The sequence below is a fragment of the Danio rerio genome, chromosome 10, assembly GCF_052040795.2.
Source record: "Danio rerio strain M-AB ecotype USA chromosome 10, GRCz13ab, whole genome shotgun sequence".
In the NCBI taxonomy this organism is placed as follows: Eukaryota; Metazoa; Chordata; class Actinopteri; order Cypriniformes; family Danionidae; genus Danio; species Danio rerio.
In genome coordinates, this window is record NC_141030.1 from 39,492,440 (window position 1) to 39,510,095 (window position 17,656).

General features: G+C 35.9%; 1 protein-coding gene and 1 long non-coding RNA gene across 2 annotated transcripts in view; one reads left to right on the forward strand and one right to left on the reverse strand.

Annotated features, from left to right (window-relative positions):
* The window catches only part of rtn4rl1a (reticulon 4 receptor-like 1a), a 229,793-nt gene that overhangs the window by 79,361 nt on the left and 132,776 nt on the right, over positions 1-17,656 (forward strand). The gene's annotated exons all lie outside the window — the stretch shown is intronic.
* LOC141376432 (uncharacterized) overlaps positions 1-17,656 on the reverse strand; it is a 238,186-nt gene that overhangs the window by 2,505 nt on the left and 218,025 nt on the right. The window lies entirely within an intron of this gene.

Consider the following 17,656-nt stretch of genomic DNA (forward strand, 5'->3'; position numbering starts at 1 on the left):
GATACATAATACTAACGCCTCGTTCATACCCAAGCAGAGCATTAGCAGTTTTTTTTTTTTTTTTTTTTTTTTTGGAGCGAAAGCAGAGCTTAAACATCTATAGTTGCAGACCAAAAACACAATGAATGACAGTAAAAAGTATCAATTTTGCTCAATAAATGCATTGATAAGATCCACCAATTTTTTCAAATGCTTCATCAAATAAACTTAAACGATTAAAAAATTGGTCCCAAACTTTAAAACTAAATTAAAAACATGTTAGTGTATCAGTTTTGCTTTAAACTGTAAAATTATTGTACCCTAAATTTACAGTAAATTACTGGCTAATAATTGCATTACTTTTACAGTAAGTTACTGTACAGTATGTAAATCCACAGTAAATTATCGTGAGTTATGACTTAATAACAATTATTCTGTAAATATTTCTAAATATAAAAAAAGTGCCTGTACTAGCACAAAAGCTAATGTGTATTACTTTCTATGTTGAATAAAATATTAATAGTGTTTGAATACCTATAACTAATGTGCACAGTAATTTGCTGTAATCGTGATGCCTGCCTCAATTTTACAATAAAATTCTAAATATGTCAAATTTAACAGTTAAAACCTGTAAAGTGATATGACTAAATTACTAAATTACTGTAAAAAATGACAGTAACATGTTGTGAAATTCAAGGAATTTATGCCAGTGTAGTTAGATTATGTATACAAAATATTAGTAATACAACATTAGTAACTTGAATAATTAAATGAACCTGTTGTTAGAAAATCTCCTGATTACAATCAACTTTAACTTGGGGACCATTAACTACAAATTTTGCCTCAACTAAACGTCTAATTAGCTGCTTATTAATAGTTAGTAATGTGCTGTTAGCTTTATAGTAGGTTTGGATAATTTTTAAAGATTCAACAGACTAGAGTCAATTATTGTTTTATACTATGGTTAACACACTTAAAAATATGGTTCAGATGTTTTATTGCAAGACATTTGTCAGGTCTGTGTTCTCACGGATCTCATTTAACGCCTTCTGTTTCGTTTCAATTTGATTTTTTGATAGTTGTGTGCAGTGAAATTACCTAAATCATTTGGCATAGTGATATGGAACTATAACGTGGTCATAACCAGACTTTAACTGTAAGGTTCCATGAAAATAATTGGACACCTTAGGGGCACCTAAGTACATCTTGATATCAAATAATACTGCTGTCAGGCCAACTCTATTGTAAACAGAAACGTGTAATGCTTGCCATCCTTATAAGTTCTTCAGATTTTTTCACTGCTGTGAAACCAACATTGATGAGCAGCACTGCATGGAAAAAGTTAGAACTATTTTAAACTGATTTAAAAAAACTCAGGCATGGCAAAATATGCAATATGCAAGCGTAATAGTCACACATAGAAAAACAATGGAAAAGTAGTGCATTGGAATGAAAAAGCTTGTTCTGCGTCAATGACTCCTTGGAACAGGGGCGCCCAATCATGTTCCTGGAGATCTACCTTCCTGCAGGTTCAGCTCCAACCCTGATCAAACACACCTGAAGCAAGTAAGTAGGATCTGAAGGAGCATTTGGTAATAAAAGACAGGTGTATTTGATCAAGGTTTCAGCTGAACTACGCAGGAAAATTGATCTCCACGAACAGAATTGGGCACCCCTGCCAGAATGTACATCGGCCAATCAAAATTAAGCATCCAGCAGGCCTGTATTACATTCATTCATTTTTTTTTCGGCTTAGTCCTTTTATCAATTCGGGGTCGCCACAGCTGAATGAACCGCCAACTTATCCAGCAAGTTTTTACGCAGCAGATGCCCTTCCAGCCGCAACCCATTCCTGGGAAACATCCACACACACATTCACACACTCATACACCACAGACAACTTAGTCTATTCTTAGTCTATAGCCAATTCACCTGTACTGCATTTGGACTGTGGGGGAAACCGGAGCACCCGGAGGAAACCCACGCGAACGCAGGGAGAACATGCAAACTCCACACAGAAACGCCAACTGAGCCGAGGTTCGCCTGTATTACAAGTAAATAACATTTAATTAAATTATTATAAAGTAATATCCAATTTTTTTATATATATTCTGCTGATAAATAAGTAGTTAATAGTGAAAATTGGTCCCCAAGTGATACCAAATTTGGCTTTTTTTTTGCATTGCAGCAAAATTCTGAGGAATAAAGCCACAATCACGTCACGCCAGATGTTCTAACCATCATGGATTTGTTTGTTTTTATGTACTGCGCAGTTCTAGGAACTGAGTTTGTGTGAGTGTGTGTGTGTGTGTGTGTCAGATATAAAGGTACGGTGTGTGACGGATGTGTTTGGATGGTTTTCTGGTCAGGCTGTGACACACAGGCGCTGAGATCAGCATATTAGGACATCCACTAATCCCAACATGTTTGATCTTCTCCTCCAACCAGCTTGACTCAAGGACGCACTCTTTTACTCAAACACACACACACACACACGCACGCATGCAACTGTGGAGGGCATTTTGATGGATTCAACTGAACTGAATTTAATACAACTGAAACACCTTTCTTCCAGGAGTGTACGCCACAATATTCAATCATTTTCCTTTGGCTTAGTCCCTTATTTATCAGGTGTCGCCACAGCGGAATGAACCACCAACTTATCCAGCATATGTCTTACGCAGCAGATTCCAGCTGTAACCCAGTAATGGAAAACACCCATTTTCACAAACACACATAAACTGCGGCCAATTTAATTTAACCAATTCACCTACAGCACGCGTGTTTGGAGTGTGGGGAGAAACAGGAGCACCGAGAGGAAACCCACCTCACAATGTGCCAAATGTAACTAATTTCAAGGCAGCAGAGCTTGTTTGAGCGCTGTCAGTAGTGTGTTGTGTTCAATAGGTGCCGTTTAACAGATCTAATAAGGGCTGCACGCTATTGGAGAAATCTGGCAGTACGGTATTTTGTTTTCATATATTGCTATATGGACATCACGGTGGTGCAGTAGATAGCACCATCGCCTCACAGCAAAAATATTTGCTAGTTCAAGCCATGGCTGGATCAGTTGGCATTTCTGTGTGGAGTTTGCATGTTCTCCCTGTTTTCGTGGGGGTTTCTTCCGGGTGCTCCGGTTTCCCCCACAGTCCAAAGACATGCACTATTGGGGAATTGAATAAGCTAAATTGTCTGTTATGTATGTGTGTGAATGAGTATGTATGGATGTTTCCCAGTGATGGGTTGCAGCTGGAAGGGCATTTGCTGTGTAAAACATATGCTGCATAAGTTGGCGGTTTATTCCGCAGTGGTGACACCAGAATAATAAAAGGACTAAGCCAAAAAAAAAAAAAAAATGAATGAATGAATATTGCGATATGAATATAATTTGACCAGATGATTCAAAAAGCTCTATTTGGAAAGGTATGATTACTTTAGATCCACCAGGACTATCAAGTATTTTTCTATGCAGTGCATTTGCATAAAAAATAATACATTACAAGCATATATGAATACGACAGAAGAAACAATTTAAATACAAATTTAAATATAGGGGAATCTAACAGTACTCAAGGACAGAAATTCAACCATGAAACGTAAAATAACATGGACATCATTGAATAAATAATATCTTTATCTTTTAATCTTTAATAAAATCTAATCCTGTGATGTGACTACTGTGGATACTCTCATTGCCATATCAATGCTCAAACAATATATTGTTCAGCCCTAGATCTAATATACTGCACTGATTCACATGCAATTTCATTTCACAATCAACATTGTTAATCTATATGCTTCCGACGTGACCTTGTGTGTATAAATGAGATGTAAAGAATAGTTTAGTGTAATACTCGGGTGTTGCAACAGCCATCTTTTGGTTTGCCGCTTAATTTCTGTGTGCTACAAAAGAGTTTCAGGAGTTTAAAATGACACGACTAAAATGCCAGGCTCGGTCCTCATTTACATTCACACACACACACAACAATTTGCATTAAAGAGATAGTTCCCCCAAAAAGTGAAAAGTCTGTCATAATTTACGCTTCCTTCACTTGTTTCTGTTTGAGTTTCTTTTTTTCTGTTGAACACAAAAGTATAAATGCTGAAGAATGGTGGAAAACAGCAGCCACTGACTCCCATGCAAATTGTTCCTACAATTGATATTAATGGCTGCTGGTTTCTAACATTCTTAATAATTATCTTGTTTTGTGTTTAACAGAATAAAAAAAATTGTAAAACGGAATCATTTGCAAGTAATAATAATAATAAACAATGCGGTTTATTTAATGGCACCTTTCATGACACTCAAGGTCACCGTACAGGACAGCTAGAACAATCGGTTCAAATGAAAACACAATAAGAAACAATAGAATACAATACAAACTTTAAAAATGCAGTCAGGTAAAGAAAATAAGCTGTTCTAAACAGATTTGAGTTTGGATTTAAATTGTGAAAGAGAGTCTAAATTACGGAGATCAGAAGGAAGTGAATTCCAAAGCTGAGGAGCAGATGAGGAGCGGATCTCAAGTGTGTAAATGATAAGATTCTTTATATTTTTGGATAAACTGTCCCTTTAACTGCATGGTGTAATAAATGATCCGTGTAGTATTTTGAGCTGTAAGTTCACCGACACATTCCGGGGACACAGTAAGACTTTTTTTATATGTTGTAAAAAGGACATAATAGGACCCCTTTAAGGATTGTGTTATATGATTGACAGCAGTGTTTAGCAAAACACTTGAATAGCTTTATATGGCTTGTGCTTTATTTGACCTCAGTCCCAGTGGGATGATTCGCTTGTCAGCTTGAAGCGGTTGAGAAATGTGTGTGTGTGTGTCTTTTCCCTATGTGCATTTGTTTTGTGGTTTTGTGGCCTTTACATGGTGTTTACAGGATGCAGGAAGAAACGTGTTTGTTTACAAGAGATACTCACTGGCCACTTTATTAGGTACATCTTGTTAGTACCTGACAGGTTTCCGTTTAATCAGGATTCCTTAGTTCTGTTTTCCCGACATTTCAATATCCATTAGGTCTACCTGTGTTTACACTCTTTAATGTCATTAATTAATAATGTCTTGTGTGTTTATGCTGCCTAATTTTGGTTACTTTTTCGTCCTTGTAGTGTCAACCTCATTGTCATCAATTATTTGCTCCTGGTTCCCATGAAGATAATGTAAACAAATTAGAAGACAGTTTGGTAATACCTGTTTCTTGTGTGTTTGTGTATGTGCACCCATGACCGTGCCCAGTTGGACCTCCATTTTGCCCTCAAAGCTTAGATCTTTGTGGTATGGATTCAACTTCAACAACGTACTGGAAACATTCAGAGATTTTAGTCTATGTCAGTGTTTACCAACTCTATTCCTGGAGGCACACCAACAGTACACATTTTGGATGTCTTCCTTATCTCAATCATTCATTTCAGGTTTTGGAGTCTATTCTAACATTCTGATGAGCTGATTCAGGCGTGTTTGATTAGAAAAAGGTGGAACATGTGTACTGTTGGTGTGCCTTTAGAAACAGTGTTGGGAAACACTAGTCTATATTGGAACAACAGTCTCAGACAGTTCTCATAGATTTTTCAATTGCACATTTACAGTGGTTATCACCCAATCCTCCACATTCTAAAGGTACTTTGCTGGATTGAGATTTTATATCTCATGAGGGCACCAAACTCACAGTCATGTTCAAGATAGCAGTTTCAGCTGATTTGATCATTATCGTGCTATTAGTGTTGTCACGATATTGGAACTTCAGTACCAATCAGTACTGAAATCTTGAAAACATCTATTTTTAATTACGAGTGATCTGCTGATGAAAACACCTGGCATTCACTCCAAAGAGTTTGATTTTAGGCTCATCAAACCAGAGAATTTTGTTTCTTATGGTCTGAGAGTGGGGAGGGGCTTCCGTCTGGCCACTCTACCATACAGGCCTGATTGGTGGACTGCTGCACAGATGGTATTCCTTCTGTAAGGTTTTCCCCTTTCCACCAAAGAACGCTGGAGTTCAGACAGAATTTCTTCTTTAACCTTCCCCAGCCTTGTGCCTCGAAACAATCCTGTCTCTGGGGTCTACAGACAATTCCTTTGTCTTCATGCTTGGTTTGTGCTTTGACATGCACTGTCAACCCTGGGACCTTATATAGACAGGTGTATTCCTTTTCAAATCATGTCCAATCAACTGGATTTACCACAGCTGAACTTCAATTAAGCTCAAGAATGATCAGTGGAAGTATCTGAGCTCAATTTAGAGCTTCACGGCAAAGGCTGTGAAAATGGCTTTTTCAGCTGTTTCGTTTTTAATAAATTTGCAAAAATTACAAACTATTTTTTTTTGCATTGTCATCATGGGGTATCGCGTGTAGAATTTTGAACAAATAAATAAATTTAATCTATTTTGGAAAAAGAGGTGCAACATAAAAAAAAAATGTGGAAAAAGGGAAGCGTGAGTCTTAATGCTTTGAGCTGCAGCCGTGTGATGGGACAACCCAATCTCACAGCACTTGTGAAGACACGGCAAACAGAACATTTTGATTTAGTTGCCAATTCGTAAATAATTGCACATTCATATTCATACATTTTACTATGATTTGCTCATTGTTTATTGAAAAAAGGGTTAGGGCTGGGGTTTGGGGACAGGCCTCCTTTTAAAAATTAAAAATTTTTATACAAATTAAATCGTAAAAATTTGCAGGAATAAGCACTTTTCTGACAATAAAAATAAATATGTTTCCTTGAGAGTAGTGTTGTCAAAAGTATTGAATTCAGAACTGATCTGTGTTTACACTATAGTGAAATGGGGTGAAGAGTGGGGAACCGATGATCTTCATTGCAAATCACAGTCATTTCTGTTAAGCACATGAACACAATGGCCACTTAGCTGTGTTTGAGAACATGGTTAAAGTTTAAATGCTAGTGGGAAATTGACGTTCATAAAATTTCAGTACTGAACTTGATCCTTTTGACAACACTACTTGTGTGATCTGGTTGGATTGCTTGGCTAAACTGGTATTGGGCAGGTTAAAAGAACCAAAACAAACACAGCTGTTTGGCACGGAAAACATTTTCAAAGCAGCAGCATTGTTTTTCAAATAAACAAGAATGTTCACTTAGCTTGTTTCTTAAATATCTGCAAAAATAACACGATATCTTTATGCTTTAGAAGAGTCAAAAACTTACTTACAGCACCTTTAAGTCAACTATAGGAAAAGAAACAGTAAAGCGATATACAGTATTGGTACACAACATGTAAGCTGATGGATCAATATCTGTCCCCATCGCCGAATCCAGCTTGTGTTTCACGCACAAGTGCTTTGATTATAATTCTAATTAAAGTAAGTTAATCAGCGTATAGGGACACGCCGACCTAGAGCGCATGTAATTCAGTAACACAAGTTTAGCTGGACGGGTATCGCTAGCAATTAAATCAATGTCATCTTTGCTTTGTGTCGCTCCATCCGGATAGGCTATCAAGTTCATCCGCACGCATAAATATAAATGCAAACAGGCAGAAAACTGACGTCGGCAGCCAAATAAAAAGAAAGTGACAGCTTAATAGCGCAGTGAAAGACAAGCAAGTTATGAAAGAGACTGGAGGTACAAGTTGGCATTTGTTATGTCTGAATTATGCCAAGATTGCATAGGGAGAGAGAGAGATGGAGCGCAGAGATATTCATAGAGCCCAGAAAGTGGGAGGGAGGCTGGAAACTCTTATTGTGCTCACTGTAATAAGACAAGGGAAGAATAAAACGGAGGAAAGGCTGAATGAAACGGTCCAAAATTCGCCAGCCCACTGTCAGTTCTTTAGTCAGCCGCTGTTTATCGCTTTTCTCATTGTGTGTGACTCAATGCTACGATAAAAGCGTGATTTAACAAAAGCCATTGAAGTCTCTAGTTTGCCACTTTTTTGGGGGACAACAAGAAAGGCTGACAGTCAATCAATTGCGAAACGCTTGGCGAAGTGACGTTTCTTGGTTGTTTCATGACCCCTCCAGGATCTCACTCATTCTTTGTTTCGCTATTCACTCTCATTTATCACTCAGCTCACTCTGCATGAGCGTTTCGTTTTTTTTGCTCCTTTTATCTGCTCGCACTCGCAATTTAATGTAATTGTAATCTAATAAAGAGACAGATCTTTCTCCTTTCTCTCTCTGCTGTGACTCAGATGTGTTTCGTGAAATCCACTCACGTCTTTTACACCTTCCCATCTGTTAATGCGCTCGCAGGAAGTGACAAAACTGTCGTGTTTGGATCATGACACTGAATTGTCCAAATCTCGGGCTGTTAAAGGGCTTCAGTGCCCACGCTGGACTAGTGAGAAGCTCTTATGTAAACTTGAGTGCAAATTTGCTAATAAATACGATGTAAAATGTTTGGTCACCCACACACAACTGCACTGTTCACTTAACCTTGTGTTGGTGGTCTTGGTGAAGCTCCAATTTTACTTTAAAAGGCAACTTGAACTCTGTTTGTTTTATACGTTTGCTTGATTTCTGGTCTTGTGTTCCAGGATTAACTGTTTTTGTTAACTAAAAGAACCGATGGATGGAAGAAACCAAAATACACAGTAAAACTCAACAGTCAACTTTATAAAATGAAATGAGTGTAGTTTACTCAAAATTGACTGAAGGTTAATTCTACTCATTTGAAAAGAGTTTTGAACTCAGTGTTGAAGGTAATGAGTTAATAAAATATCTAATTGCTTAAATGGAGTAAATTCACAGTGTTCATTTGGATTCGTTTTTGAACTTATAAATGGTGTGTTGTAATCGGTGTCCTCAAATGGTTCGAGACTCTTAACTTTTTGGGGTTTACAGTGCATCTGATAGTTGCCAATGAAATAATTTTTATTTTCAATTAAACTAGGCTAAAAAATAAATAAATAAATAAATAAAAAATAAAAAAACAAGCAAAAAAAATCTTAACTAAACTAGTTAACAAATATTAACAATATTAAAAAATAAATTAATAAATTAATGAATGAAAAATAAATACAAATTACTACAAATTAGTAAAATTAAAATAAAACTAAAATAAAAAAATAAATAACTAAATAGTATATCAATAGTATCTCTCTATTAAGCTAAAGGAGGATGCCAATATTTGTAATTAGATGTAATACTACAATACTACAAACAAATATTTAAATATATATTTTTAAATAATTTAAAATTTGAGAAAAAAAATGGTTGTAATAAATAATAAAAAGTAAAATCCAAATGTATAATTTAACCAAATTGAATTATGCATAAAAGGAAATAAAATCAATTCTGAACTAAAATAACATTAAAAACGTATTTAAAAATTTACAATTTTAAAAGTAACTTCAAATTTAAGAAACAGAAAATATAGTTGTAATTATTAATAAAAAGTAGTGAATTTACTTAGTACCTAGAATAAAACTAAATTAAATGATGTCTAAAATAAATTAATTAAATAAAATAACATTTAAAAAAATGAATAAAAAAGAAACAGAAAATAGGGAGAAGAGAACTAAAATCAAATAAAATTTTATTAAAAATAAAATAAAGGTACTTGCTATAATGTAAATAAAACAACAATTTACCCCCTCTTTGTAATTCTTTTCTCTCCGCAAAGACATCTTTGTCTCACTTTAGACAATGGTTTACATATGTGTACTCAGATTCTGTGGACGTAGACCAAGAATATATACAGTGCTCAGCATAATTGAGTACATCCTCATTGGTTTGATTGGTTTATTCTCAAAACATCCTGTTTTGAATATGAATATTTTTATTGATTTCTCAGTGAATATAGGCAATATATTTTGATGCATTTAAACAAAACAGATTTATTAAACAGATATATTTATTAAAATATTGTTCAAGTCACCAAACATATTTAGAAATTGAAAGATAATACAATTAAATTCAAGCCAAATAATCACTTTAAAGTAGTTACCTAAATCCCCTTTGTTCCCCATTCTGGTGCGCTGTTTGAACTGCAGCAGATCATCTTGACCATGCCTACATGCTTAAATGCATTGAGTTGCTGCCATGTGATTGGCTGGTTAGAAATTTGCATTAACAAACAGTTGGATAGATGTACCTAATAAAGTGGCCGGTGAGTATATACATATAAGTATACAACCAGAAACTTGGCAGCACCTTCCTGAAAAAAACACACCATCGTTCTAAATTACACAAGCCATGCCAAGAAGGAAAATGAAAATAAAACAAGCCTTCCGCATCTGGCTGAGCTTTAACCAAATTCATCCAAATGAGCCGAGCCAAAAATTCAATCTCTCAATCTTCTGCTTTCCTCCAGCCCATTATGCACCTTTCCAACCTGCCCGATTCACTTAGAGTTCATTTATTGCGACGATTTGTCGAAAAGCCTTTTTCAGAATCAATTATCCGTTTACCCTGCGCTCTCATTGGAATAAAGGCTTGTTAGATGCACTTCCCGTCACTGCCATCGGTGTTGGAAATGGAGCTAATGAATGCTAATGCATGCTAATAAATGCTAAATGGGCCGATCTATTAGAGTCCAGGCGGCGCTGGCTAGTGACACCATCCTTACACACACACACACACACACACTCACTCTGAGGCCATGACCATTATCTGTAGCCCCAAACACATGCTGATAGTTCTACCATAATGACTTATTTACTGAGTAAACACAGGAACAAGTGGTTTCATGTGGCGGTTAAGGAGCTGGGTCAGCTTTGGGATTATAAAGGGGCTAGTGTGTCACTTTTAAATATCACATCTCTTAAAGGGATAGCTCACCCAAAAATGAACATTTAACCATTGCATTGAATCTACTCACCCTCAAGTGGTTTCAGACTCATATACATTGCTTTCTTATGCTGAACACAAAAGAAGATATTTTGAAGAAAGCTAGAAACCTGTAACTGTTGACTTCTATGAAAAACAAATACTATTGAAGTCAATGGTTACATGTTTCCGACTTTCTTTAAAGTATCTTCTTTTGTGCTCAACTGAAGATTGAAACTCTTAAAGGTTTGAAACTAGTAAAGGGGGAGTAAATGATGACATAAGTTTTATTTTTGGGTTAAGTATCCATTTTTAAAAATGCTGCCAGCATTACTGATGATTTTCACCTAAATTTGATACCTCTCAAAATACTTTTTGCTAAGAATATATGACCATGTTATGCATCACAATTAAGAACTAGACCTTTTATTACATATTATTTAAAGCATTTTATTGTATCTTTATGCATTAATTTTTTTATCATCACTTGACTGCAGATTTTTTACAAAAACAAAAGAAAAATGCACTTTTTTTTTTCCAAAATGATGAATTTTTATTATACACTTACCGGCCACTTTATTAGGTACACCTTAGTAGTACCAGGTTGAACTCCATTTTGCCTTCAGAACTGCCTTTGTGGCATAAATTCAACAAGGTACTTGAAATATTCCTCATAGATTTTGGTCCATATTGACATAGCATCTCACAGTTGCTGCAGATTTGTTTGCTGCACATCCATGATGCTAATCTCCCGTTTCACCACATCCCAAAGGAGCTCTATTGGATTGCGATCTGGTGATAGTGGAGGCCGTTTGAGTACAGTGAACTCATTGTCATGTTCAAGAAACCAGTCTGAGATGATTCATGCTTTATGACATGGTGTGTTATCCTGCTGGACATAGCCATCAGAAGATGGGTACACTGTGGTCATAAAGGGATGGACATGGTCAGCAACAATACTCAATGCTCAATTGGTACTAATGGGCCCAAAGTGTGGCAAGAAAATATCCCCCACGCCATCACACCATCACCAGCCTAAACCGTTGATGCAAGGCAGGATCTATCCATGCCTTCATGTAGTTGACAACATATTCTGACCATACCGTCAGAATGTCGCAGCAGAAATTGAGACTCATCAGACCAGGCAACGCTTTTTCCAATCTTCTATTGTCCAATTTTGGGGGAGCATGTGCGAATTGTAGCCTCAATTTCTTGTTCATTGCTGACAGGAGTGGCACCTGGCCATTCTCCTCTGACCTTTTTTTATTTTTTTTATTTGTGCCTACAGAACTGCCGCTCACTGGATATTTTCTCTTTTTCTGCCAAAAATAAATACAAATAATAACTGTACTTGTTTATACCAACACAATCTCATGGCAATTCGTAACTTTTTGATTTAGTGGCTAATGTGTATGAATTCGTATGATCTAATTCGTACAATTTAGTACGATTTGCTCATCACCCAATGTTGGGGTTAGACATCACCCAGGTTGGGGTTAGAGGTGGGGTTGGGCGCCACGCCTCATTTTTAAAATCGTACATTTTTGTACGACTGAACTCGTACGAATTCATACGAATTAGCCACTAAACTGACAAAACGTAAAATACTTACGCTTCCTCATGAGATCAGGCTGGTTTAAACACACGCATGTAGACGAAATAAAATAAATACCAATGTCTCCTGACAAGGGCGAGGCAGTGGCGCAGTAGGTAGTGCTGTCGCCTCACAGCGAGAAGGTCGCTGGATCGAACCTCGCCTCGTTTCTGTGTGGAGTTTGCATGTTCTCCCATTCCGCTGTGGCGACCCCAGATTAATAAAGGGACTAAGCCGACAAGAAAATGAATGAATAAATGTCTCCTGACAAAACATGGAGCCTTAATGAAGTAAAGCGATCTGAACATTACATACATTTTAAACTGAACATTTGCCACTTGTTTTTATTTTTGGGGTGAACTATTTCAAGACAGACCTGTTCACGACAGCACCAATATTCACACAAAAATATGTTTGATCTTCTTATGTGAATTTCTGTTCAGACTAAAAGGGGAAAATATAGAGAAAAAAAATATTCAGTATAAGTAGATATACTGAATAAAAGCATACAAATGTAATATGAATATTTAATATGGTATTTGTTTTGCAAGATGCTGATATATGAGTGTATGATTACTTTGTTTAATATTTTTAATGTGTAATTTTTGCTGTCATTTTGTAGCTGCTGCTTCTTTTATGGTTTATTTATGGTTCATGGCTATTAATTTTTATTATTTTTATTTATTTATTGTGCTATATTTAATTATTTTCACTTATGAGTGGCAAATTATTATTTTTACACTGCATATGCACAATTTGATGTTCGTCTCAATTTGATTATTTGACATCCAGTGAAATTAGCTTTAATTATATGTTGTTTATTAAAAAACACACACACAAAAATAGTTGAGCAAGAGACTAAAAAGGCATCACACTGACAAGCCAGTGTTTGTGTTGGTCAGATGCAAATGCTGATCATATTAATTACAGCGTTTATTATATCAAGCTTTCCTCTCAGTGCAATAGAAAAGAGATTAAAGCCTCGTTCTGTAAAAGAATAATAATAATTACATGTCAGATGCAATTATCATTCAAATAATTGTTCACCAATCATTCCAATTAAAATGATTATTGAACCGCGCATTTATTTTAATGTGAACGGGCCTTTAGCTGATGAGCTAAATCAACTGAGCAGCTTCACCAGGCTGGAGGATCAAAACTAATAGCAGCTTTGTAGGTTTTTGTGGGATCATAAAACGTGGCAAAATGATAAGTGCCCCATTATATGATTTCAGTTATTACCTTTCTAAAAGTCTGTACTGATTCAATGATCATAGTTATCATCTCCCGAAAGAAAGAAGAGATTGTACTCTGCCAGAAACGAGCCATCAGACATTTTTCTTTTCTTCTTCTTCATAAGGTCAGTCTGAGGTCTTCATTGACTTTCTCTGAATAACATCTACACAGAAGATGTTCACCACAAGCATCAAGAGAATAAAGTCATTTTTCAAAATACTAAATAAAACGGAAATAGTTAATGATGTTTTTGTACGACCTGGTACCAACTAATTCACGGACCGGTACTTGTCTGCTGCCCACTGAAGTAGTATCCGATAAGAAGTACATTTCTAATTCAAACCAAATAAATTCTAGCGTGTGCATTAAAAAGTCATGTGATTTTGTTTTAACAGAGCATGTGATAGCAAAACTGCGCATGATCAGATCAGACAAACCAGTGGACCAACCACATAGTAAAATAGCTGAAATGTTGTTTTGGTCATTTTAAAACCACAAAAAGGCTCACAGTAGCATCTCCTACCATTGCAAATTATGTTTTTCTTTTTGATATTTGACGCAAATTTATCAGGAAGTGACAGTTTTGTTCTCTTTGACTCATTTATTTGCAAATGTTTTATGTGACATTACTTCATATTTTTCAACATAGCTACTGAGGATGAGCTGAAATTCAGAAATGGAGGACTTGGTTTCTGGCACAAGCTGTGAGCTTTTGACCAATCACAACAGACTTGGTCATCTGACCAATAAGAGCAAAGCAGTTTCCAAGGCTGCATTTACACTGCAGATCTTGATGGCTAATTCTGATTTTGTGACTATCTGATTTTTTTCAAGACCTGCTTACATCATCTTTTAAAAGTGACTTGTATACGATTGTCTGCATTTACACAGCACACGGCAAAGGTGCAATGACCAGGGAAAAAGAAAAAAAAAAAAAAAAAAAAAAAGAGCGGCCGCTGACTAACAGCTGATAAATAAAGAGTGCTCTTTTCTCTATTCCTGATGTAATCTGTTTGCAGCTTTTGACAAGCTGTTTTACTAAAGTTTATGAGAAAAGGTTCTCATTTGTCCATCTTCTTTTGATATATAGGCTTTTTTAAACCTTTAGACACCTTAATTTAATGTCCATGGTGTGATTTATGCACGTGATGTAGCTATGCACTAGTTTTATATTAGTTTATATTGGTTACGTGGCGGACATTGCACTCTCTCGCTCTCGTTAACATGCCTAAATACCTGTGCTACATGACAATATGAAAGCTGTTTAAGTCCTCGTGTATGAGATTTAAGATTTGGGACTCTGTTGAAGTCTGTTCTGAAAGGAAAGTGTCCGACTTGACGTCATTCACCATGGTTTTTAATGATGCGTGACTCTCATTGACAGGTGATAATCCAATCTACCTGCTAACACTGCAGACACACTGATCCGATTCATATAGGATACATTTCCACATATCAACAAGGCCTGAATCTGATTCGAGTAAATCGGAATCCATGTGATTTGATTTGCTTACAAAAACATGGTCCATATCCGATCTGTGCCACATGGGAGAAAATAAAAATTGGGAATTGAGTCACTTAAACAGTGCAGTGTAAATGCGGCCTAAGAAAGGTTTAGAGACTCAAACAAATAGACACCATAAGAGAATTGATAATACCACAGAGCATATATTAGAAAAAAAATTAAGTTAAACATATATGGCATAATAGGGCGCTTTAGGCTATGCTGCTTTTGTTTAGAAACATAATTTGTTACTAGCAAACTTAATTACAGCAGAGCTAATCTTACACAACTGTGAAATGTAGTTAGAAATGCATTTGGTGAGCTATAAAGGAGATGTTTTGTACAATATTCCAGTTTTTCCTCATACATTTACTTCACATTTTTCAATATAACTACTAAGGATGAGCTGAAAATCAGATATAGTAATGAGCACTTGGTTTCTGACAAGCTGTAGGCTTTCAACAAATCACACCACACTTGACCATTTGACCAATAAGAGCAAAGCAGTCACTAAGAAAGGTTTAGAGACTCAAATAAATAGACTATGAGAGAATTAATGATGCTACAGAGCATATATTAGACGAAAAATTCAGTTAACCTTTACAATAGCATAATAGGGCACTTCAGGCTATGCTGCTAATTGTTTAGAGACATAGTTTGTTACTTGCAAACTTAATTACAACAGAGCTAATCTCTACACAGCTGTGAAATGTAGTTAAATCTATGCATTTGCTGAGCTGCGAAGGATATGTTTTGTGCAACATTCTAGTTCTGCGCATACGTTTACTTCACAGTTTTCCACATAGCTACTGAGAATGAGCTAAAATTCAAAAATGGTAATGAGCACATCATTTCGACCAATCGTACCAGACTTGACCATTTGACTAATAAGAGCAAGCAGTTTCTAAGGAAGGTTTAAAGACTCAAACAAATAGACATTATGAGAAAATGAAGGATGCGGCAGTATATATTTTAGAAGAAAAAATCAGTTAACCTTTACAATAGCATAATAGGGAACTTCAGGCTATGCTGATAATTGTTTAGAGATGTAGTTTGTTACTAGCAAACTTAATTACAGCAGAGCTAATTTTACATGGTTGTGAATTGTAGTTAAATCTATCATCCTATAAAGGTATTTTCCCGTATTTCTTCCGTATTTTCAGTCTTTCTCTGAAGGGTGGAAAATAAAAATTAAAGAGCCGAGCCTCCCTATACGCAACCCATACCGCCGAACCACCAGAGGCCGCCCCTTGCTCTTAAATGTGAGTCTGTTCTGTGCTTTCGCTTTGTTTAGACATGAAAATACTTTGAAATAAAAATGGCAGGATTCCCTTTCCTTTTCATTATAGGTGCCGTCTCTCCTTCATATGCAATCCTCAAAACTGTCATATAGCGGTGCATGACTGTAAGCTGACATGCTCCATAGTGATAAATAGACGCTGTTTCCCAGACAGATTCTGTACACACGATTTAAAGCAGAGCGAAAGTCTGGGTTTTGGGTGCGTGTTTAATCAGACATGTACACATAATTAATAATTATAATATCTAAAGATGTTGATCTTGGAGGGTTTTTTTTTTTCAAGCACAACTAATTTCATTCTAAATGAGCATAAAAGTTAGGAAAGCAATCAAATGCTTTCATTATAACGTTAGATGAGTGCATTTTTAAAGTGACTCTTGTAATGTAATGCAATCAACCAAAACAAATATAAATAAATAAGAGATTCATTCACTGCTATTTAATCAGAATGTGTAAGTTATACAGTGAAGAAACGGCTAATGAGATTTGATGGCTTGATTCTGTTTCATTAGCTACTCATTTTAATAACCTGAACTGTTTGCTATTGTATTTGCTGCTAATGTATGCTCTTTATTTTTTATTATGTAAACAATAATAAAACGTATTACTGACCATTTAACTGTTTATTTACAACAAAACAGCATCAAAGGAACATATTTAGTAATTTTGGGATTTTTTTTAAAGGGGGGTCTCTTTTTATGGTGGGCATATCCCTTATTTTCACATCTCAATGTTAACAGGTATGTACTAGACGAGCTGAAAATCAGATATGGTAATGTGTACTTGGTTTCTGATAAGCTGTAGGGCTTTCAACAAATCACAACAGACTTGGCACACAGACCATTAAGAGCAATAGCATAATAGAGTGCTTTAGGCTAAGCTGCTAATTGTTTAATACAGCATAATATTTACAGTAAATGATTAAACTGAACAATTATGCCTCATACGTTTTATTGATATGATTGACTTGGACTTAAGTTGCTTTGATTTAAAAATCTACTACTTTTGCCAAGTAGCTTTTAGCTTAGCTTGCTACATTTCCCAGGGGGTAGCTTTTAGTGTAGTTAAGCTAAGAAGAGTAGCTAATAGCTAAGCTCACTACATTTTTCAAGTAGCTTGCCCAACACATTTTGTTACCAGCAAACTTAATTACAGCAGTGCTAATCTGAATTGTAGTTATGCATTTGTTAAGCTACACTGGAGATGTTCACGGTCGATTCAGAAAAGCATGAATGTGCAGACACAAAACAAACAGGAACGTCTGTTTGCTAACCATTATGTCAGTTTACGCTGAGGGTC